The sequence below is a fragment of the Engystomops pustulosus genome, chromosome 7, assembly GCF_040894005.1.
Source record: "Engystomops pustulosus chromosome 7, aEngPut4.maternal, whole genome shotgun sequence".
In the NCBI taxonomy this organism is placed as follows: Eukaryota; Metazoa; Chordata; class Amphibia; order Anura; family Leptodactylidae; genus Engystomops; species Engystomops pustulosus.
In genome coordinates this window covers 119233174-119257121 of record NC_092417.1, presented here as the reverse complement: position 1 = coordinate 119257121, position 23948 = coordinate 119233174, and the positions used below count along the sequence as shown (strand labels likewise).

Here is a 23948-nt window from a genome sequence, read left to right as displayed (position 1 = left end):
GACTATTCAGCCACATTGGCTTTTTATTGTTCCTATTATGCTTTTTCCCATGCATTTCTCACAGCCCTTTTTTAGGATATTTGTGAAAAAGTCCATTTGTTGGGGTCTGTTGCCTTCGAGAACATTATTGCAGTTTATGCCTATAAGGTCTTCCCTTAGTTGCTAAAATTTTGCTTTCCTGAAGTTTAGAGTGTTTGTTGCCCCTCCACTAATGCTCTTAGTAAAGCGTTATAAAAAATCAATGATATCATGATTAATATTACTGAGGTTTCCCCCAACCTATAATTTTGATAGCCTGTCAGGTCTCTTGGTTAGGATAAGGTCCAGCAGTGCCCCCCTTTAGTTGGCTCTTGGACTTGTTTGCGACAGGTCTTTTGTTGTTGACAAAACTGGCGACCTTTGAAGGACCTGCAGGTTTCTGCTTCCCAGTCAATATTACAGTAATTGAAGTCCCCCATGATAAGTACTTCACCATGCCTTAAAGCCGCATCCATTTGACTTACCAGCATTTCCTCTACTGCCTCTATTATATTTGGAGCCTTATAACAAACCCCTAGTAATATTTTATTATTCCACATTTTCATTTGCATCACAGGACAAGCAAGATTTCACATATAAACAAACCCCTCCCACTTTTTTATTTATATGATCATTTCTAAAAACACTATAACCATCTATAGTAACGTCCCAGTCATAGCTATTGTCCAGCCATGTCTTGCTGATACCCACTACATCATATTTGCACTCCAACAAGTGTTCCAGTTCCTGCATTTTGTTTGTGAGACTTCTGGCATTTGTGTACATGCACTTTGTATGGTTTTCCCTATCCCTATTCCTTTGGTTCTTATTCCCCAATCTAATTCCAGTCCCCTTTCCTCCCCGATGGACTATGACTCTCCACAGTTCCCTATCTATACTGTCTTTTTGCCCTGCACAAGTGTAGTTGCCCTCCCCAAGGTCTCTAGTTTAAACACAATCCGCTAACCTACCAGCCATTTTCTCCCAAAACAGCTGCACCCTCCCTATTCAGTTGCATCCCATCCATACTGTAGAGCCTGTAGCCAACAGTAAAGTTAGCCCAGTTCTCCATGAACCCAAAGCCCTCCTTCCTACACCAACTTTTGACCCACCTCCCTGATCTTCCGCTACCTTTCTGATATGGCACATGGTATAGGTAGTATTTTGTAGATAACCACCTTTTAAGTCCTTGTCCTGAGCTTATGGCCTAAATCCCTAAATAATTTTTAAGGACCTACCTCTTACTTTGTCATTGATGACAAAGTGGATCATGACCGCTGGTTCCTCACCAGCCCCTCTCAATAATCTGTCAACCCGGTCCGCAACATGCCGAATCCGAGCACCTGGCAAACAACACATTGTTTGGGATGCACGGTCTTTGTGACAGATTGTCCTGTCTGCTCCCCTAATAAAGCAAGCTCCCACTACCAGCACCTGTCTGACCTTGCCTGTGCTCCCATTACCCTTCTTACTGGATCAGACAGTCCCCTGGTTGCTAGAGGCCGTGTCCTGCTGCAGCATTGCTACCCCTGAGCTGATATTCCCCTCACCCACCAGCCTGGAAAACTATTTGGAATGCACCAGATCAGGGCTAGACTCCCTGCAACTCTTCCCTCTATACTGCCTTCTACATGTTACCCAGCTAGCTGCCCCCTCACTCTGTACCTCCATACTTCCATCCCCACACCCATCTTCCCCAGAGAGTTTGTGCTCCAGGGGCAGCGAACTTCCCCGCTCCATATTGTCAATTGCCCTCAGCTTTAAACTTGCTCATTTAGATAGAAAATCTGGGCTTCCAGATGACCAGTTTTTCATACATCCCACACAGCAGTATTTCCCCTCGAATGGTTGTTCAAGGAAAGCATACATGGCACAGGATGTACACTGTGTAGCAGTGCCACTTATGATTTCCATTGTGCTAATGGGGAATACAATAGAAATACAGAAGAAAAGAAGAATTCACAGTTAAAGTAACACAAAAACACAACAGTTACCTGCTAAAGTCCCTCAAACTTATGTCCCTTAATCCTAAATCCCACTTTGGACACTGCACATTTAGGATTAATGCACTCTCACCAAAAAGCTCACACACTCACTTTTCTGATTGCTGATAGGTTATTTGACACACAGACAGCCAGGTCAGTGATTTTCCCAATACAGAACTTGGACAAGGCCTCTTAGTGACCGACATAGAAACCCATATAGGTGGTCACTAAGGGGTTAATAGAATACATTAAATAAATTTAATACATGTGCCTTTTGCTAAATTTTCAGATGGCAAAAGGCTACAGAATATTATGGTATAAAGGTCATTACTGTTATCATAGTCAAATAAAAGCACATCAAGTACACCTATATTCCTGTCTAATAAAAAATAAAATACAATCTATTTGCATACAAGCAATTGTCAATATACAGTAATTAACTAAATATATGGAAAAGAACAGCTAGATTGCATTTGGAGTCAATTGATTTCTCTATTTGTGTCCAGTGTAAAATTAACCAATTACATTTATTGACTACAGGCATTATTCGGAATATATATAGCAGAGCTGATGACATGGAGAAATGTAAAATTAGTTTTCAGTAAGCAATAAAGAAAACTAGTGGCAGACTGCAGCATAGATAATTATTGTTTGCTCCTTTGTACAATATATAGTGTATGCCAATGCATTAGGTAATTTCCAATACCCGCAATTTGATGTATAAATACATTTACGTGTATGTGTTATAATGGTGGTGTTCCATGGTTTCTTTATATTATTATTCAGAAAAGCAGCAAGACTTCATAGGCTAATTTTCTCCTATCCTTCTCCTGTCTAAACAGCCTTACTAGGAAATCTTGAATCTGTTTTGTTCACCAAGGCATTCAGTTCACAGAAGTTTACATGTGGCCACAGACACTTATAGAGAGAAAGGTAGTGGAAGAGATACCCAAATGGTACATATATAAAAATTTTGGCTTTCCTTTCACTTTAAGTTATGAGACCTTTCATTGTGCTTGTGCTCATTTGCAACCTTTTTTGCCCCTAACACAGTCTCCCTTCAAAGTTCGCAATTTTCAACTGAATCCAAATGTGAATTTTACGACTTTTTTAAAAAGTCGCAAATTGTGGCTGCCCTTGGCCAGGCATAGAATGTAGCTTGGAACTCATTACAACTTTTGGAGACATTTTGTGACTTTTTTTTTTTAAAAAGTTGCAAACTCACTAAAGACCAAATACCACATGTATCAATAAGGAAACAATTTGAAGATATATTTAACAAAGAAAAGTCCAAAAAACCAGACAAAGCAAGACTTATGATATTTATCCCCCAAAGAAACTACAGCATATACAAACATATGCCATACAAATCTGACAGGAAGGCGTCCTGCAAACATCACAGGTGTTCTGACAAATGCTATCAAAGTGTCTCAATCCTGCTACTGCTCTTGGTGCCCCTTAAAGGAGAATACTTCATCTGTTTTGGGAGGTTGTTAGGTGCCATGGAATGCTAACTCAGAGACTCTGTACTCTATAACACCATGATGTGCTATGCCTTGCTTTGCGGTGTAGGGGACTCGCACATGTACCTTATGAAGTTGTTTAAGGATACTACTTTTTTCCATAATTCACTTTGTCTTGAGGAGGGAGATTTTATATGTTCAGGACAGATTGATGTTAGACTGGGACAGCCAAGAGGTCAACAAGAGGATTAAACCACTCTCTTTGCCATCTCCCCTTTTTAATTTCATACTTTTAATAATGCTTTAGACCTAGTGATTTCCCTCCCTATCCCTTTCTTCCCACTTAACTTGACTGTAATGCTTTGTTGTTGTTTTTTATTATTATTTGACATTTTCAAGAATCTGAGAGTTGTTGTGATGTAGAGCAGTGTTCACCAACCACCGGTCCGAGACCCAAGACCTGGCCATAGAACACCTGGTACCGGGCCATGACTGACCTCTGTAAAAACACTCACCTAATAATGCGCTGCTCTATTGACGGCGGGCGTCGTGAACTCATCACATCATGTCTAGCAACAATGCGGAAGAGAAGTGAAAGAAGAAAAGCTGCAGGGGAATGAGGAAGGTGAAGTTTTTTTTAAAACTTTGGCTGGGAAAGGGGACATTGGAAGCAGAGGGTGGGGGCAACTAAAGGAAAAGGGACAGGGCATGGAAGGAGGGTATGATGCAGGAAAGGAGACATGGGAGGGGGCATGCTGCAGGAAATGGGACTTTGGAGGGGGCATGCTACAGGAAAGGGAACAATTTACTTGTGGGTGCTTCTTCAGGAAATGGGGCAATATAAGCTACGCACACAGGGGGTTATAGTGCGGCATGCAAATATACATTTTTGACTATGAAACTATGACACCAGCCCACATCCCCCTACCCACCGGTCTCTGGAAAAAATGTATGGTCCCTGGGCAAAAAAAGGTTGGGGAATAGAGATGAGCGAGCACTAAAATGCTCGGGTGCTCGTTATTTGAGACAAACTTTTCCAGATGCTCGAGTGCTCGTCTCGAATAACGAGCCCCATTGAAGTCAATGGGAGACCCGAGCATTTTTTTAATAAAACTGAACAGTAAAAGAACAGTGCAAAAAAAAATTCCAGATGTTTGCAGATGTTTTACTTGTAAGAACACATTGAAATAACACTATTCTTCACTTTGCAGGTGTTCGCGCGTGTCTCCCGCTAAGTTAGGAGATGTGCACGAACATCTGGAATGTGAAGAATAGTGTTCTTTCAATGTGTTCTGCACTTAAATGCTCCTGTGTTCACTGTTTTTAATGTTTTAATTCTATTCTTCACTTTGCAGGTGTGCACGCGTGTCTCCCGATAGGTTCGGAGATACGCGCGCACAGCTGCAAAGTGAAGAATAGAATTAAAACATTAAAAACAGTGAAAACACGAACATTTAAGTGCAGGACACATTGAAAGAACACTATTCTTCACATTCCAGATGTTCCGAACATCTCTGAACCTAGCGGGAGACACGCGCGAACACCTGGAAAGTGAAGAATAGTGTTATTTCAATGTGTTCTTACAAGTAAAACATCTGCAAACATGTGTAATATTTTTTTTTTACAATAAAAATACTTTTATTCAATTTATTTTATTAATTTACTGCTCGATCTCGAGCCGGCGAGATACTCGTCCGAGTAACGAGCCGGTCCGAGTATGCTAATACTCGACCGAGCAGTATACTCTGACGAGTATACTCGCTCATCTCTATTGGGGAACACTAATGTAGAGGACAGGTTAACCTGTTTATTGTGTTACATTAAATTGCTATGAACATATCTTCATTTATCGTGTGATGTATCTTAGTTTATGCTTTGACACAGTATTTATGATATGATTATAGAAAAGGTTATGTTTTATAAAAATATCAGGGGTCCCAATACTCCAGAGAGGTGATAGTCCCAGAGGTAGACTAAGTAAATAAACCATGCAGACCTACACTTATGATTTATGACTTATCCAACTACTTTATACCATTCCTTAGGACAATAATTAGTCACGGCTACAGGCAAGATGAAGAGTAACTGGAGTGACAGATATGAAGCCTGTAAAAAGCTCTAGTTTAATTTCACCAAAGTGGTGGTGCTGGGAATGGGTGAGAAATGGTACTTATCATTTTAAAACACTAACTGAGTAATATTTTCCCTGAAAAAAAAAGAAACATAAATATCAAATCAAGTGAATAGTATCAATAACATAAAACTCAGCAGATTAGAGAATATCAGCCAGAATATGGTTGAGAGCGAAGATACATAGTTGGATACATAAAATCAAATTTATTCTATATGGTTTTAGATGGTTTTATCATAATGTTATAATATTCTAACAGAACAAAACTGTATTCGAATAAAGCATGTTGATCGTTTTTAGCCAAGCCGGTAAACAAATATATTAATATCAAGGGATTTATATAAATAGAGGAAGACGGTAATATTTATTGTCTTGAGAGCATTTTATATGACATGGAATTGAAATTGGAAAACAAACCACATATTTACAGACTACAGCTGTGCCAGGGGATCAATACAGCAAAGAGAACACAGCTGACAGACATCTGTGAGACACTGAGCAGCAGCTTCTTGGAGGAGTTAGGTGACAACGCATCTCTCATCTGGTATTTACAAATCATTGGACTTTGCTGGAGGATTTTGTCTACAGACAAATGTAATTCTGTCTTTATCCAGAAGATGTGTGCTTTAATATGGCAAATACAGGCAGTCCCTAGGTTGCGTACAAGATAGGTTCTGCAGGTTTGTTCTTAAGTCGAATTTGTGTGTAAATCGGAACTGTATATTTTATAACTGTAACCCCAGACATAATTTTTTTGGTCCCTGTGACACTTGGATTTTAAAACTTTTGGGTTGTCATAACAGCCAGGATGAACAATAAAGCTTCATTACAGACACCTGTGATAACTGTTACAGCTGTGCATTGTAGCCTAGGGCTAAAGTTCAGTAAATTACCAATATCCAGAGGTCCGTTTGTAACTAGGGGCCATCTGTAAGTCAGGTGTTCTTAAGTAGACTGTGTGGCTGAGCGTTAGGTGCTCAACACACTCATAATGGCTGATTCATTGCAGCTTTCCTCCTATTTAATTGAGCTTATATGTAGAAACCTTACTTGACTACTACATAAAAAAGAGCTATTTCTTCCAGTATCATTCTCTTCTTTTGTGACACCACAATATCTCAGTTTTCTTTTATTTTAAGTCAAACTATGGTGGGCGGCGGAGCAGTAGTAAGTATGTGCTGAGCTGAACTTCCAGGAGACTCTTTGTAATCATACCATGGCAGTTTAACGCCGGCCCAGCAGTAGCTAGAGGAATGAGCTGGATGCCAGCATGCCGGCATCCAGCGGTTGCCCCTTGGTACTGCTGGGCATGTGCTGGGCATGAGCCGCCAGCAGTCGTATGATTACTTAGAGTCTCCTGCGAGTTCACCCCAGCCCATCTGGATGCACAGAGAAATACGGTGCCACACATTGTAGCAACATACTGCTCCGTACATGGGGAAAAGATAGAACATGTTCTAGCTTTCCCCATGTTACGAACCATATCTAATGCATCAATATGGAGAGGGGAGGGGTTCCCCTCCCTCCTCTCCTTCGTGGCGGATGAATGCCCTCCCGACGTGCAGGTATAAATCAGTGTGAAGGTAACCTAACAACTACTACAAAGGTTTCTTCAGTGCACCAAAAAAACACTTATGTGCTAGAATGCCGTCACAGTATTTAGGCGTAAACAAAATCAACTAATAGGATGTGGAAAGTACATTTAGACAATCTTAAAGTATGTGAGATTTTATATCCAGCATCAGATATTTAGAAAAATCTGTTGCAGCATAACAATGCAAAGTCCAACTTTGTCTCATTTATTGTTTGACCCATTTTTGGTAAATCTGTTGTATAGAATATTGTCCTATTTCGTCATCTTATACCATCATGGCTTATGTCAATTTAAAACTAAAACTGGTCCAGCGGTAAAGGGGTTAAAAAAAACTTTAACTTTAACAATGTTTAACAAAACTCTATATATTTGGTATCTCCGTGATTTGTACCTACAATGAAAGTTGTAAAAAGAAAGTGCAACCAAGGGTTAAACTTCTGGTACTATTGATAAACATTTTAATGTTTTAAATGTTTGTATTGTTCAAAATGACTGAAAGATGAAATTGCTAAATATTTTTTATTATCTTTAATTAGTGATGAATGAAAGTAAAACATTGAAGAAAACAGAACTGTATAAATAAAAGAAAAGATTAGAAAAGTTAATCAACACATATTATGTACACACATCTCATTCAGCAATAAAAGGAGCCCTCATACAGCCAAATGAATGAAAAACTATGATTGGTGTAAGATATAGCATTTAGAATTCCTTGAGGCCAACACAAGTCTGGTTTTGAGAGGTTTAATATAAAAAAATAACTACCATTATGATCATGAAACATGCATATGTCTAGGATGGCAATGGTATAAAATTCCCTTTGAAGCACATTGCATAATACATTGCCCACATCATGATCGCCAACCACAAACTGTGGGGCTTTTCTTCACCTGGTGGATCTATTATTATACAGGGATGAATCTGTCAAAGTGATTCTGAAGTGAAAAGAACCTGAAACCTTGTACTACTGTACATCTCATGAAATAACATTGTATCTCTTGATGATCTTCACATTTCTATGATTGTGATAGGATAATATTACATTATGCTACATGTTATGCTGGCAGTGAATAATGAATACCTAATGTCTAACTTTTGTTGCCAACATTTAGATACAATTCCCAGAATTCCTTTGTTGATAGGCAGGTGCAGACACAGGTCAATGCCTGGTCAAACATGACATAGATCCTATTAATAATTCTTAACTTATATGCAGGGCCAGCTGAACACAATGGGTTATGAAGCTGGAGTTCCAGACTGGGCTCAATTACAAAGGCCTGAAACAAATAAATGTATTTTATTTAATCTGATATAAATACATAAGCATCTGTTCATTCATCTATGAATGGTGCCAGTATTCCACAACACTGTAAACAGAATGCTCAGTGTGAATCTTAACATGAGGCATTGGATACAAAAAATATTTGCATGGTTGGCCAATGTCAGCTTATATTAGTCTCTGATATGTGTATGATGTGTTTGGTGCAATCTAATGGACAAAGACAAACTTTTTGTCAGTGCCATATACCTTCAACAGCTGTCATCCAAACAGATATTACTTTGATTTCCCCTTATGTATGCACCATTGGTGTGACAAATCAAACATGTGTTTTCAATTAAAAGTGTGGTGCAAGCTGCTGTTAGATACCTCTTGCGTAGAATATAATGGATGCATTGCCCACTATGATAATTTTATTGATAAAGAACAAATTTTTATTCCAAGTGATGAATATTTGGGTACAGACGGGCGGCAGTCTCTGGTGGCAGATTAACTCCCCCAAAAACAAAAGGATAGGTTTATGAATGTCAACATGTCCTTCTGATGACTAATGTCCGACACATCATTCTCCTTTCACATTTTTCGAGTTGGTTCTCTTAGAACCCAGTTGATTTATGAATTTGGAGTGTTAGAAAGAATCAGAGAGCTTCAGCGAAAAATTATCAGAACTGTAACTTAAAGCTACTGGGCCCCAAATAAAAATGTATGCTAGGCCCAGTAACTTTAATGTATTGTTTACAATACTGGTTTCCTTGTAAAGGCTCTCAAGACTTCACAGCCCAAAAGCTAATGTGTCACCTCCATATTCTCAAGCTACATCAATGCCATACCCTATACCTGTTCAAACCAGTGAGCATTTCCCAATATGTCAGAAGAAGTTTTTAAGGTAGATTTTTCTTTTTCTTTCAACATTTCTACATTAATCTTAAATTATATATACTCGAGTATAAGCCTTGTTTTCTGCTGAAAACCCAAACTCGGCTTATACTCGAGTAAAAGAAATATAGGTTTTACCACGTTTTTGTGATAACATTGGGGGCCTCGTCTTATACTTTGGTCGGCTTATACTCGAGTATATACGGTATGTTGTCAAATTGAATAAAACCATAAAGGAATATTTGTACAAACTGGGTTACAGAGATTCAACTTCTTATATTTGTACTTTGCAAATTACCTTTATAGATTTATGCAGGACAAATTACAGATAAATTACAGAGAACAAATATAAATAAGATAACCAAAATGTTCAACTTTATTACCCAAATAGAGCCGTATAACCCTTTCATAAATCTAAGAGAACATACAGAGTGAAGCATTTCTGGCTGCTACATTTTCCAACACTTCATTGTCATTTCCATTTGGAATTAGAAAAGATCTACAGCGAGCAACACTACAGAAATGATCACATGTATCCTCGCCTCATGGACATACAACAGCAGGAGCTACACAAAGCTGATTCGCAGATTAACTCGGATCACAAGCCATGTTTTTTAACATCTGACATCCAGACAGTAACATACCATATGCTGTCAAGTATATCTGCTGCTAGTTAATTAAATCTGTTGAGTGCACAATATGATAAGCAGTAAGTGTTTCCAGCAGATTACATTTTTTTCACACAACATCGCTGAATGGGTAATGATTAGGATGTATCTTGCTCTTCTTTGTTAGAAGTATCTGGGGATTTGTTCATACATTGTGTTGTAATGATCATGTGCATTTCTGGATAAGGCTTATAATCCATATTATATCCTATAATGCCAATAGCAGTCTGTTTTTGTAATCTTTTGTTTCTTATTTGTGAATATAAAACACAATATTAAATCTAATATTAAACATTTAAATAAAATTGCTTTGAGATATTTATATTTCTGGTAGAAGTGAGTTCTTTCGGTAGATATCAACCAATTATCTTCAGTAAAGGAGAACTGCACTGCTGTCATTCTATATTACTGAGCCTCCTCTTGCATTCTCCTATCTCTTTGCTCTAAATTTGAGGCCGTCCAGTACTTGAATGTTCGGAATCTGTAGGTTATACATTACATATATATTAGGTAAAGATGCCCACATGTGATTCTTTCTGTGGGATTATTTAATTATGTAATGGCGCCTTCTTCCTTGACACTAAATGGCAGAAAACAGAGAAGATATAATTCTTCTAATTGATCAAGAAAAACAATATTTAGGTTCCATTATATTGCTTCATGACCAAAAGAAGATGTAACCTGAAGAAGACAATGGGGCAGATTTACTTACCCGGTCCGACGAGGATGAAGTCTTGCACGATTCTTCAAGATCGTGCGTCCATTTTCCTGCATATGTCGCTTCCCCGCAGAGGTCAGCCGGAGTTTACCTTCTTTTTTCCCGGTGTATGTGAGTGCATGTCTTGCGACACAATTTGAATTGTAAATCCCGCGCTTAGTCCGAATCAGTCGGGTTGTCTGTCGGCCATGCCCCCCAATTTTGTGTCGCATGAAAGTCGGCGCAATTGCGCCAAAATCTGATCGGGTGAACAAAAAACCCCACTTAAATGTGGCGCAAATTGGAAATAATCGGTAAACCCGATGAAAATGCGCCGTGCAGACCCTTAGTAAATGTGCCCCATTATTCTGAAGTCCTATGAGTTGTTATGATTGTCCTTTCACACCACTCTGATCACTGAGCTTACCTAGACCTGATTGATCCCACCTAAGAGGAAGAAGCATCATCAAATAAACCACTGTAGATAATTTCTATGTCAACTTCATTTAATACACCATTTGGTAAGTGTTTTATTTTTGCTTTATAAAAAGGGAAGGGGCAGAAAATACCTGCACTTCACATGCCCGTACATCTTTTCTACTTTTCCCTGAGCAATGATACATTGTTTAAGCATCCTGGTATCAAGAAATGAATAGAAAATTAAAGGATTGCCGGAATGCTAAACATAGACAACAACAATTTAAAAACAGTAAAGCACAATTCAAAATCTTATCTGTGAAATATTTTATCCCCGCCACATCACAAGTAAGCCTAATGATTTACAGTTTCCAAAAAAAGATAGTCTTTACTCTGAAATTAGTAAATACATTATTAGGTTTATTTTAATGCCGTAAATAAATTGACGGTGCACTAAGAAGATTAAAGATTAAAGGGCTTTATCTTTAGATGCTTTCTTCCTAATCTAATAGTTCTTCATGTTAGAACTCTGTGTTTTACAGGACACTATATAACAAAGGGAAAAATACTTAAAAAATCATTCTACAAAATATATCATGCAAGCTTTTCCAACGAAAACTGTGGCAACTAAAGTATTGGAAGACATATGGCCTTTTGTACTTGCACTTGCCGTTAGGGTTAGGGTGTGAGTTTTTTTTCCCAAAAAAAGGAGGATGCAACATGAAAAGTGAAATATTTACATAAATAAGTAATTTCAGTGCCCAATATGCTGATGTTGTATCCAGGTTGTGTAAACAAAAAGACACACTCCAAATAGTGTTTCATGACCAAGATCTAAATCAATAACAAGCCAAAACATGCTTTTTCCCCTCTATTACTAGTAGCTATATTTGACCCACAAATCTTTCATATATTTTTTTCCAGAAATAAAGCTAAGAAGTAACAAGAAAATGGAATAACTATGGTATCCAGAGTATATAAAGTAGGGAAAATAATGATGATTACTAGGGAACTTTAAACAAGCCTAGGCATGTTCTGGCATCAGCAAGGGACCTTGCATGTCCTGCAGGATTTTAATCCATGATGGCAAAGTGTGTTACCTTCAAAGACGTAGCACCTCTGCCATCATCTCCTCCATGTGATCTTCATTTGGGATGAGGGCATCTATTTGAGTCTAATTCTCTCTTCTGTGACTTAGATAATTTTTTTGGTCACTACTTGAAGCTGTGTGCTCCCCCTCACCTTATGAGTAGGAAGACGTAGATGTAGTACACATTCTGCCCTGGGGTCTGGGTTGCCTCCATTTGTGTGAAATTTCTTAGTCTTGACCCCCTTAATTTATTTCTCCTAGACCTTAAGTGCCACATCCATCTCACCCTCATAGAAATATCCCATTTACTTGTTGTTATCTTTTGTTTAAGTTTATTCCTTAAAGCATTAAATTCCTAAGATAAAGCTTCCAAAGATTTCTTGTTATATTCCTTTATATATTCAATTGTATCAGTGATACAAGTGTTATATTTCTCCTCTCTCTCTTTGCTGAATACCTCCAGTTTGCCATGCTTTGTGCAACGCTGTATAATCTGTAGGCGCTATATAAATAAAGAATTATTATTACTGTTACCTCCTGCTCATATAATAGAAAGATCTGAATCTTCATACCTCTAGGGATCAGTTTCTTGGATAAATAATTTTCTAGAGAGAAGTGATTCCATAATAATTTTTATCTTTTGTATAACAGATTTTTCAGATTTTTTTTCAGTTCTCGTTCACTTCTGTGGATTGGATCATTAGGTTCTCTCAAGGCAAAAATGACATCTGCCACTTCGCGCTACAGTGTTTTGTGTTTTGTTTGGTGTTGCCTATTCTTCTGTAGCCCATCATAGTCATGCATAGGTCTACAGTATTGTTCCTGGTGTCTTTAGAAAGCTCTTTGGTCTTGGCCATGGTGGAGAGATTACTTTATACATGTAACAAGTTCAAAAAGCGCAATTGATATACTAATATATTACCGAGTGAAGAGTAGGAGTTGCTTCTTAAACAAAACTAACAGGCATGAGAGAGACAGAACTCTTGCTGGTCGGTGGGTGATCAAATACTTATTTCATGCAATAAGATACAAATTAAAATTACTGATCCATTCTTTGTAGGTGGGACAACATGCTATATTGGCAGTGTAATAAATACTTATTTTCCCCTCTCAAGTATACCCCAGCATACTAACTGCTAGGATATGGAGGACATTTAAAGCTATGCAGTCTAGTTCATTTTCTCAAAAATGCTAATACCGTTTATCCAATCTTGTTCTATATTAGTTTCTGTTTGACAAAATGAGACATCAAAGGTTAATAAAAAAAAAGTATTTAAGTCATCCGTAGAAAGAATCCAAATCTGCAGGTAGTTTTGCCCTAAATGATGATTTGGGTTTTTTATTGGTGGATAATAAAAGTCAAAATATGAATCCTTGTTTTCTTCTAGAAGGTTGTACATTTTAATGGGAATTTTCTGCAATTTTTTTACAGTCCAATTATGAGACTTAAAAAATCATCTTAGCGTTAAGTTTGTTAGATGTGCAAGATTTGTAGCAATTATTTGACATGAGTGTTTAAAACATGTAGAATATAGCTGTTTAAGGCACAGCTGTTTTCATGCAATATCTTTATAGAATTTTCTAAAATCCCTTTGCTTTGCTCCTTCTGTAAATAGCTGCAGGTTAGCCATGGAAATGTCTAGTCATTTGACCCCCAACTTAAGGAGCAGGATCTGAAACATTGCTTCTTTTAATGGGGATTTTTAAAATTTTCCTCTAACATGTGTCAATGTAGTTTTGGACCTCAAGTCGAAATAAGAGTTCTATTATGGTTGGTTTTAGCTTACAGGACACCTGTCACCAGCTTCCGGTCACTTGTCCTGTCACTACTACCTGTTGGAGGAGCTCACGAGGATTCCATCCCAACCTTTATCTAGTAATTTCATACATAAATCATTGTAAAATCATCTTTTCTTTATTATGTAAATGAGGCTGGTCACATGGTCAGAGACAGTGATGTCACTCCTGTTACCCCTCCCCTCTCCTCCCCCAGCTCATGTCTGTGTGTAATGTATAGAAAAGGATTGCTAATGCTTGTGCCTTATCTGCTGACATGCTTTCATCTGCTATACACACGTGTGAGACAAAGACATCAGCTACACAAGTACCTGACATGTTTTGCTAGAACATGGCTGCATGGAGCGGTTGTATCTCTCCTATACACACACAGGCTGCAGGGGGCATAGCCTCCAGAACCCGGAAACAACTGGAGGAGCCATTAAACTATTATACCTCACATCATTATACAGGCTGTGAGTCATGTGTATAGGAGTATCTCATACACACACAGGTTGCAGGAGGCGTGGCCGCCAGCACCAGGAAGTACATGGAGGAGCCATTACAACATTATACCTCACACCATTATACCGGCTGTCAGTCATGTGTATAGGAGTATCTCATACACACAGGCTGTAAGGGGGGGCCAGTACCAGGAAGCACATGGAGGAGCCATTACGTCGTTATACATCGCATCATTATACAGGCCGTCAGTGAAGCACTTGGGGGATGTGGCTGTGCTTCCTACTCATGAGTAAGCTGAATATGATAATGTCTCATTGGACATCTCTCAGGTCATTTGTATACAGATTTAGGAACTGATAGTTTGAGTGTACAGGCATGTAGAGGGACAATAAAGGAATTGGGGAAATGCTTTTAATGGCAGTTTATGAAAATATATTTAGTTTAGGGGGTTAATTTGCCTGGCAGGTTCTCTTTAATATCTCAGTCAATGTTATCTTTATTGAAAAAAAGTAGTCATAATAATAGTAGTAATCATAATACATCCTCAGAGTGGTATTCCCTTCATATGTAGTAAGCTGCATGCATAAGTCATGAGCTGGATACTTTGAAGCTTACTTTGTGGACTTGAAAATGAGGTCAGAGATAAAAAATTATAGGACACATTTAGGGTCTTGCGCCAGTTTTCTGGTGAACTTTGCATGTTCCTTTATGCGCAAACTGCTTGCACAGGTATTTAAGAAGTGTCTGCACCACAATTGTGTCACACCTGACCCTTTTGAGGCACAGCTGCACTAGGCATCATGTAACACAAATTAGGGGGGAGTCCTGGTGATCAGTTGAACCGTGTGCCATATTTATCATGCAAAGTCCAACAGAAATGTGTTGCACGCCCTATGTTAAGGTGCACAAAAAAGCTGTTGTACTCTTTTAGGGCAGTGCAAGGAGCGCCTGATTCATAAAGAACAGGCACCAGAAATCATGAATCTAGCACCCCATGCACATTACACAAGCAAACTGCATTTATTGCAGTTTGCCCTGTTCTTAGTAAATGTCCCCCTATATCTTTTAATCAGTTAATTTGATTATCTTTACATTACAACAGTTATGTTTTTTTCTATTTATATTTACATATTGCAATTGTTTTTTTTATTGTTACAGTTTACATTTATTTCATTTTTTTATAATGTAAAGATTTTTTTTTTCTTTTTGGCAAACCTTGCGGAATATTCACAAGCTTCTATTATTCTGCAATTATACTTGAGGTAACTTTGTCAATGCTTAAAATATATGACTGTGTTTCTTGTCCATAATGATTTCTACAGATAGCAGAAAGTCACAATGCACTACATTATTTTTCTTTACCATGAAGAGTAGATGGAATTTGTTGACTGCTGACTTTTTCCTATTAGAGAAGAAGGCGGGTACATTTTTTTAATAGAGACTCTGCTGTAAAGAAAGAAAGAAACAATAGCCAGCTGTCACAGCTAACTGATATGCACCTTTGATCAGCCAAATGAATGTTGCAGGCATTTCTTATAGGAAGGAGATTGCTTATCGATCTATATCAAAATATGCATGCTAATCCCAGACAGAAGAGAGTATTTTCAAGTGGAGTTAATAATCTGATTGTTGTCCTGTCTGCTGCAATTCACTGAGCTCCGACTTCTAATCAGTCTGAGGTTCTGCAGTCAAATGCACTTTGCGCTTTAAATTTGGATTTGTGACAGTGATTGAGGAGGCCATGTAAAGATGTTGACAAATCAAATTGTTTGTTCCAGCACTGTTTTGCCAGAGATCAAGTCCAAAGTAATAAGCTGTGAATTTGTTCATTACTTGTAGGGTGAAAGGAATGATAAAATTCACCTGAATGATGATCACACAGGCCCAGTACTAGTGCAGCACGTGCTTAGCTCCCAGTAATTGTACTTTGCGCACTGTATCAACTTTTCATTTCAGTGATAAGTCTAAAAGATGCAAATATTGGTGGAAACTATTGAATTACAAGAACTAGTTTATTTTGAAAACAAGAAGCAACAAAATTATATAATTGTTTTATTGGTGGCATCAGTAAATTTAAAAAGTCACTGCAGAGCAAGAAATGCTTTATATAGTAGTAGTAGTATTTAAGTAGTGGGTTTTCGGAGTGACTTTTTTTATTACTTATAGCACATAAGGAATAAACAACTTATGTGCTGCAGAAGTTATCTGTGATGAGACAGAGGAAACTTCTCTATAATCTCCAATTTCCACCCATATATTAAAAAAAATTCAATATAACATGATGGGGTTATTTTTCAGGGTTTCTATGCCAAAAAAACACCCTGAAATTATTGCAGATGCCTGGCAATCCACCAATATTTGCAATTGTTTCCCCTTTATGCCGGCTCCCCACTAAGGAGGCGTGGAAGTGTGACATGGGGGGATGAAGGCCGGCCGCAGAGTGAGCCTGCGCACAAACTAAAGTATGCAAACTTTCAAAGGTGAAAGCAGAATATTTCTACACCAGACTTGTATTATTTTGTTTATTTTGGTTTGTATGAGTTTGCTTACAAAAATATATATTAAAAAAAAACATACTTTACAAGCTGTGGAATTTATGGTTACACATTTAAGTTGCAACATTTATAGATTAAGCAATGTGCTGATGGGTATCGGTGCTGCTGTATACTCTTGACAGCACCTGTTCGGCAGCTGCTAGGAGTCTTATTTCGTTGCAGCTTTATGAAAATCAGAATTATCTAACTGTTATATTGTGAGATTCACTCAAATTACAGCTTGAAATTTAGTAAAGCAAAAGAGTCTATAACTGGAATTGGAACTAGAACTAGATAGTAATAGTAAATATATCACATTGTTGGTTCAAAATGGCACCTATGTCAAGTAGCCATAAGTTCTCTCTAGACAATAGCAAGAACAAGAATATCAAGATATTCAGCAAGAATTATTGTTGGGTCTGGGTCATGCTCACACAATTTTGACACGTAGGCCCACATTTCCTAAGGTCCTTGTGCCAGTTTTCAGCCAGACATTGCATGTCCTTTCTAGTGCAAACTTGTGCATGTATTTAAGAACTGTCTGTGACACATACGGTATGTATATTGGGAAATTGTATAACATTTCATTACACAAACAATATCAATTATTTGCTGAAAGTGGAAAATCCCTTTAAAGGTTCACCAAACAAAGTTGGAGCAGTGTAGGGAGCGTCCGATTCTTGATGAATAGGTACCACAAATCCTGAATCTGGCATCCTTTGGACACTTCACAGTGCTCCTGTTTCTGATAAATGTGGGCCATAGGCTTCTGTGCACTGCCATTTCTTGTGTCTAACGTTTTACGTAGCAAACTGAAGGCAGTACAGGGTGTACAGTAAGCTTGCACTTGCCTACTTGTCATATAAAGGGAGAGAAGGATCGTCCACCTTGGATAACAACAGTGCTTTGTTCTGCATTGCGTTAAGCAGTATCAAACATGACAATCAGTCATGTATTTATCTAATATATGTATTTATCTAATTTAAAGTCCTAGCATTTTTATTCTAATGGGCTAAAGTAGACTCTAATGCCTGTGCGGAATATACTTACACCTCTATTTCTTTCACTCTTTTCAAAATGTGAGTTTGATCATTGTCCTATACTTATATAGTAGAAATAGTATAGAATACTATACTATTCTATAGAACTACTATACTATAGAATAGTGTACTAGTAAGACTATTCTCTTTCAAGATGATATAGAGTCTATAGTTGTATCTTTTATACTCCATTTGCCTCCTAAATGTAATTTAAACTTTTGCATTTTGTTCCAGATCTGTTTTCAAACTCATACAACCAACAGCAAGGTGGAAAGGTGTGAGGTCGGGTGCACCCTTGGTCTGTATATACCTGTGTATGTGTCCCTTGATCTCTGTTATTCCTCTGGGTAATGTGTAACACTTGTTTGTAAGCTAATACCTTGAATATACCTTCTATACCTGTACACAGATCTACTGTGATCTTTTTTTCATGTATATTTAGTTATATTACCTTTGATGGTCTTTTTCTCTGTATGTTATCTTTTTAAATGGATTTGCTGTAATTGAACTAATAAAGTGTTATTTCATGCTTTCTACATTTTGGTTTTTGTTTCCTTTTTCTGTGGTGTTATTTGTTTTTAGGAACAATTTATTTAATTTAGTGTGGGTAGATTGTGTTTGTGCCCCCTAATAGTATTGGTGTTCATAGCTGAAAGCATTTTAAAACTATATTAATGATACCACAACTTATTACACACCAAGAATGGGGACTGGTGCAAGTCAATAACATTTTTATTATTATAGTCTTTATGGAAATATATTTTAAGGAATGAATGGCATGAACCCTGCAAATGAATGAAGACAACACTTGTCACTTCATTACATAGGTACAATAGATTGGAGCCTACCCCTGTTCAATTTGAAGCAGTCTGATGGATATCTGTGACCTTTAACCTTTGGCTTCTGTGCTTTTAAATCCCCTGCCCATTGTGTTCATGTTTGTATTATTCTGACTGGTGGCCTAAATCTGAATGCCTGTTATTTTTGACAAAACACTTTTACTTGTAAAAGAATGGGGGACTGAGGGCTGTCATCTCAATCACAATACAATAGAGTATTTTCATCTACATGATTGTGTTGTTGATGCTAAAGGAAAATAAATCAAATATAGGGAGATACAGTAGATAGATACTTTTGAGAATGATAGATAGATAAAAAATAGATAGTTTTGAGATAGAAAGAGACATAGCTTTGAGACATAAAGACAGCAGGGAACATTTATCAGGGTTTCTACGCCAGTCATAGAAGCCAGGAATTTAAAATATTATCCCCTTCATGCCAACTCCTCTCCATGTGGGCATGGAGGGGAGTAAAAAAGGATGCCTTCCTGCCCCGTATACTACTTAGAGCATGAGAATTTTCACCTTTACACAAAGTTTTTTTTACTATTGTTCAGACCCCATTTGTAAGACCCGTGTCTGTCATAGTAACCAATCAACGCTCCCCAATGACTTCACAGGGGACGGAGATCGAATCCAAGATGGCTTAATGGTTAACAATCAAGATAGGTGACAGCATCAACCCCAGGACTTACCGGTCGGTGTTTGCTGCAATAGGCAGCAAAAGCCCACCTTGTATGCAGAGGGCTGAGCCCGTGAGCCCTCCTTATCCAGGGGGAGCTGATGTGTGGTATACAAATAGGGGTTAAGGTGCATTCTATCAGGGTTCCCTCCTAATAACTAAGGGAATAGCCTTTGAAGATGTTAAACAAAACATTCACTGCTGTTGTTACCTGCAGAAGCCCCAGGCAGCAGATATTTGGGCACATTTACTAAGGGCTTTGCGCCACTTTGCGCCACTTAGTCAGACTGTTCACGTTCTTCATGGCTAAAATGGCCTGCACGGGTATTTAAGAATTGTGTGCACTGCAATTGTGTCTCACACAACCCTCTTGTGACACAGCTGTGCTGGCTTCCATGTAACACAAATTAGGGGGGTGACGTCAGACAGTCCAACTTATTCGGACCGAGGGCCGTATTTAACTTTGAAATTGTGTCGCACACCCTATGTTAAAGATGCACCACAAAAAAGATGGTGAGTTCTGTTGGACCAGTGCAAGGAAGCTCCAGATTAATGATTTCTGGCGCGCACAGCATTATAGATGGACAATACACTTTCAGTGAACTTGAGCAACAATGTAAGTAAATGTGCCACAGTGCGTCCAATATGTAACCAATTTTTGTCCCCCAAAAACTTCTAAAAGTCTAGCTTCTAGTAAATTAATACTTCTGCAACATTATCTGTGTTCACCAAGATATCCTGCATTAATTAATTGGCTCAACAACAGCCATGTAGTATTTTAGCTAGGCCAATTAAAAAAAAGCTTCTGATAATTCGGTGCATTGGAATGTTCAATTTCTTAGATGCCGAAACCAGGAGTACAGTTAATAAAGAGGTGGAGCAGTTTATCTTTGTGTTTGTATGTTTTTTGTTTAATAAAGTTTATTTATTATATCAACATTGTACAGGAAAAATAAATCATTACATATCAGGCAATGGAAATTGCGTTCTTCACATAAACAAATGAGTGAACATACACAAAATCGTATTTAATACATAGAAAATCACATATTAACATATTATCTCTTTTTGTTGACTATGTAGCGTCGTAATTTCTTTTCTGTCTTTTTGTATGTTTTGTTCGCTCAGTAAAATTCATATAATGCATTATTTAACCTTTTAAATAGTATCCCTTTTAATTCCCAACCCCCACCCCCTGACATGTCTGCTGATAAGAATGAGAGAAAGGAAAAAAAAACAAAAAAAACCTATGTATTCGGTTGCCATGAAGACCAGATTCTATTCCATTTATACACTGTGTTAGTCAGTTTAGAGCGATTGTATTCATATTCTCTGATTTGCATTGAAATTTTCCACCAGTTCTGCATTTTTGGAGGGGCTTTGGATCCCCAGTTTCGAACTATGATTACCATTGCTATGTTCGTTAACTTGATAATCAGTTTACCGTGTAGGTTAATCATTCCTAAATCATCCAGCAAACCAAAGATTGCAGTCGGGATAGCTAAGGGAAGATCAATTTTTAAAACATTGAAGTAAATAAACCTGTGATTCCAATTGAGTGAACATAATTTAGTATTTCTATGAATTGCTTTCCATTTTTCCTTACTCAGTGTTCCAATCACCCTCTCCCAATTACCTTTAGATTTATGTGTCATATTTCTTACATAACCATCCCTAAGAAACCTATATATTTTGGATGTAAGCTTCTTACTATTTCCCTCTGTTTTAACAAAATCAATACACTTATGTGAATCCATTTTCATTTCTATCCCGTGTTTATTATACTTCATAACTAGAGATGAGCGAGCACTAAAATGCTCGGGTGCTCGTTACTCGAGCCGAACATTTCCAGATGCTCGAGTGCTCGTTTCGAGTAACGAGCCCCATTGAAGTCAATGGGAGACCCGAGCATTTTTCAAAGGGACCATGGTTCAGGAATAAAATGTGTTATTTAATTGAAAAATAATGTCTTCTGATAATTTGCAAACATCTGCGATCTATTCTTCACTGTTCCGCGCGTATATTATCTCCCGACAAGTTAGCAGATGTAAAGAACAGTGAAGAATAGAATAAAAACAGTGAACACAGTGAACACAGTGAACACAGGATCATTTAAGATAAAAACACAGTGCAGAACACAGTGCAGAATAGATTACAGATGTTCGGCACATCTGCTTACTTGTCGGGAGATACGCGCGGAACGGCGCGAACAAAATAGCATGTGAAGAACAATATATATGTGTGTGAAGAACACATTGCAGATGTTTAAATACATCTGCAATGTGTTCTTCACACATATATATTGTTCTTCACATGCTATTTTGTTCGCGCCGTTCCGCGCGTATCTCCCGACAAGTAAGCAGATGTGCCGAACATCTGTAATCTATTCTGCACTGTGTTCTGCACTGTGTTTTTATCTTAAATGATCCTGTGTTCACTGTTTTTATTCTATTCTTCATTGTTCTTCACTGTGTTTTTTTTAATTAAATGCTCGATCTCGAGCAGGGGAAATACTCGTCCGAGCAACGAGCCGTCTCGAGTACCCTAATGCTCGACCGAGCATCAAGCTCGGACGAGCATGTTCGCTCATCTCTATTCATAACATGTTTTAGTTTAGAATATATAAGCCAATCTTCTGACCTTAATCCGTATAATCTTTGCATTGAAGAAAGTGTTATAAACTGACCATCAGTCATTATTTGTGATATGTACCTAATACCCATACCCCACCAAAAATTCTGTTCTGGTAAATTCATCACTCCTGTCAAATTTAAGTTAAACCAGAGAGGGGTGTCGTTTAAGAAGCCCTGCACTCCTAGGATCTTTTTTCCAGCACTCCAGACTCTTTACAGGACACTACCCAGGCGCTGATTTTTGTATGCCTCTCCATCGAGGAGAGAGCCTTCTAAAAGCTCAAAAATGGTTTCAACCTTGCCTTGTGCCATCTTCACGAGTTTGGTCATAAGGGAGTTCTCCCTCCATTTCTTTAATTGACCTATCTGTGCTGCTAGGTAGTAACCCTGAAAAAAGGGGGGGCCCAATCCCCCCTCTCCTATAGGTTTGCAAAGAAAGTTTATCTTCATCCTCACCCTGTGTTTGCATGTGTTTGCTCCGGGTCCTCTGGTTTCCTCCCACACTCCAAAAACATACTGGCAGCGCTGCGGAATCTGTGTGTGATATATAAATAAAGGAATTATTATTATCATCTCAGTTATACCTTTTCTTGTGATCCACACCTGCTTTTGGCTTCAAAAACTGCATATGAAAACCTGAATGTTTGAACGCACCCTAAGGGTTCTCTGATGGGAATGCAAAAACTGGAGGTTGCTTTATTTTTTTGTTTATGCTGTTTGCAAATCCAAGCCACTGCTTAGCAATTAGTGTATGATTGACATAATCCAAACGTTTCATTCTAATGGAGCTCTGGAGCTGTCATTCCTATTGAAATTAATTTCTTGTAACACTGTTTCTTCTAATTTGTTTAGCAATCCTATTACTGTGTACTATTTTGTAGAGCCATTTTGGGCAGTTATATTATGTCCAGAGCTGTAAAATGTTCAAGCACCATTCGAGTACCACCTTGTTTGATTGTTGGTATAATATTAATGTAACAGAAAGTTTACTTACAACTTGATCACAATTTTTTAAGAGTCATCTGGATTAACTTTTTCATAGTTGATATGAAAATTAATCTTACTCATGGGTAGCTATTATTCTAGTATTGATGCTGTACAGGGAATCACATGCAAAACTTTTATATTTTAAATGTCTTTTTATTATTTTATGTTTTATATAGAATTATATAATAAGCAAATAAACAATTGCTCAGATAAGTACAACAATTATGCTGTGAAATACATAAAGTAAAACAATTAGCGGACATGCTAACAAGGCAATAATAAGACTTAATAAATGTTGTGGATGGTGGGCGCAAGACACATCAAAGATCTATAGGGAAAGACTGTAATTGTGGCTAGGGAGTCGTTGTGTAGGGATGCTTTGGGTAAGAAGGGGTGGAAATGATGAGGGAATGGAAAGATAGGTGGATAAGACATTCAAAAAGGGAAAAATTATACTTTTATGTGGATGAATAGGGATAATTGGTTGGCAGAACAAGTTCAGGCTGGGTGATCTTCTAGAGCTTTGGATAAGTTGTATTCAGTAGGGGAGAGATTATCACAATTAAATTGTACTTAATTCGATTAATGTTGTGTTGGGGGAGTATAAGGAGACTTCAAGTAATGTAACCACAAGGACAAGATCCTGAGGAACTTCTGGTGTTTATGTACATGTTGAGGAAAGTTCTTTGAGGGGCCAGATTTGACAGGTTTGATTTCTCCAGTATAGGAAGGAGTGGGTTGTTCCGATGATCAGTAGAGGGGAATAAGGGTTGC

The 23948-nt window shown here is 37.9% G+C and overlaps 1 long non-coding RNA gene across 1 annotated transcript in view; it reads left to right on the top strand.

Annotated features, from left to right (window-relative positions):
* The window catches only part of LOC140068947 (uncharacterized), a 76444-nt gene extending 57875 nt beyond the window's left edge, over positions 1-18569 (top strand). The window contains exon 4 of the long non-coding RNA XR_011848646.1: positions 18268-18569. This is a non-coding gene — a long non-coding RNA (uncharacterized lncRNA). The remainder of the gene's footprint in view (positions 1-18267) is intronic.
* Positions 18570-23948: the final 5379 nt, after the last annotated feature.